Genomic DNA, 1,766 nt, shown 5'->3' with positions numbered 1-1,766 from the left:
CAGCTGACCCAATGCAAATGATGCACACGTATTAAGTTGCTTACAGGGACAATATGCTATCGTGATATGTTAGGGCATTTAAATTGCTGACATTATTTTTAATGTCAGAGGGAGAATGCTAAGAGGCTCGGCAATAATAATTTGTTACTCTGCAGGTTTCTTGCAAGGAACCAATATGTTCTGAGAAATCTTCTCTGGCTCAGCATAGTTTTAAGATAATGCTCTGAAATCTGAAGACTCTCAAATTCACCATCTAAGTGGGGCTGTTTGCTACGTACATACAATAAGGTTCTACTCAACAATAAAAAAGGAATGACCTCCAGATACACCGCACAAGTGAATTTCAAATGCATTAGGCTTTCTATAAAATGTAAAAGGATAGAAGCAGAAAAAAGATCCGTAGTGGCTGGAGTCTGGGGTTTAGGGAAGGGTTGAATTCAAAGGGAAGAAAAGTGTGATGTGATGAGAAGGTTCTAGTGTTGATTGTGGTGCTGGTTTTATTACCATGGATTTCCCAAAACTCACAGAACTTTGCACTAGGAAGGATGAATTTTACTGTATAAATATGATATCGTAGATTTTAAAATTCAGAAACAACTGCTTATATATGTCTGATAGAAGGTGAATAAGCAAATTTGCTGAATTAAAACTAAGTTCACAAATGAGTTGCAGTTCCTTTGTTTAAAGTGGTAGTTCATCATGTGTTTTAGCACAGTAGCTAATTTTATTTGTCCAAGGAAAAGAAACTAGCACTTTCGACCTGTGTTCACACATTAGCTTCTGTTAAGAAAGCAAAGACAGGTGACCTGTACAGCATTAAAAACCAACACAGGAGGAAAGAAACGGGGGTGCTGAGTGTGGCTGTGCTAACTTTGTTGTTATTTTTAAATATTTGAAGTAGAATTATATGATTATTGTTGATGCCATTATCCATGTCATGAAATGAAATGGCTTAGGAATTTCAGAGGACATATGTATATTTAATCATATTTACACAAATAAAACATGTCACACATTATTTGACAGCTGTTATCATCATTAATGTCTCTTGCTATTTCACTGGTATTGCTGAAAGACTGACACATGTAAGATGACTCTCAAAAAGAGAGAGAAAGCTAAACCTCAGCAGTGCCATGACAAAGAGTTTGTCTAATACAGGCCCGACAAACATGTTCCACACAAAAGACTTGAGCTGCAGTGGGCACCAGTGTTACAGCCTGTTTACAGATAAACTATATTTTGCTTCTCTCTAAAAAACCCGGACTTCACTCTCTTACTCTGAAATCTGCTCCAAATCACTGTGACCCCTCAGTATGAGTTCCACATAATGCTCCTGTGACCGTAGCAATAGAAAATTACGCTAGAGCATGAATTTCACAGATGTCCAACAGTGCATTCAACACATATGGCTATCTATGCATTCAACATGTATGATAACACGATTCCGTGTCCCAGGCACTATTCTAATTGCCAAGAATAACATGATGAACAGGCAGACACATTTCTTGTCTACCTGGAGAAGCTGACATGCCTTGGCTGCATGTTGATGACAACCTGACCCTAAAATTTATATTTTGTTACAGAACTCTACGCTTTAAGGCAAATAATCAGATTTTCCTTAAATGCAGGAGAATCGTGGTTTCCAGATTCATCTATGTACCTACAAAGGACACGAACTCATCATTTTTTATGGCTGCGTAGTATTCCATGGTGTATATGAGCCACATTTTCTTTGTCTAGTCTATCATTGATGGGCATTTGGGGTT

The sequence above is a fragment of the Aotus nancymaae genome, unplaced genomic scaffold, assembly GCF_030222135.1.
Source record: "Aotus nancymaae isolate 86718 unplaced genomic scaffold, 86718_ANA_hifiasm-v0.15.2.pri h1tg000173l, whole genome shotgun sequence".
Taxonomy (NCBI): domain Eukaryota; kingdom Metazoa; phylum Chordata; class Mammalia; order Primates; family Aotidae; genus Aotus; species Aotus nancymaae.
The sequence above is the reverse complement of the archived record's forward strand: the minus strand, read 5'-3'. Positions refer to the sequence as shown.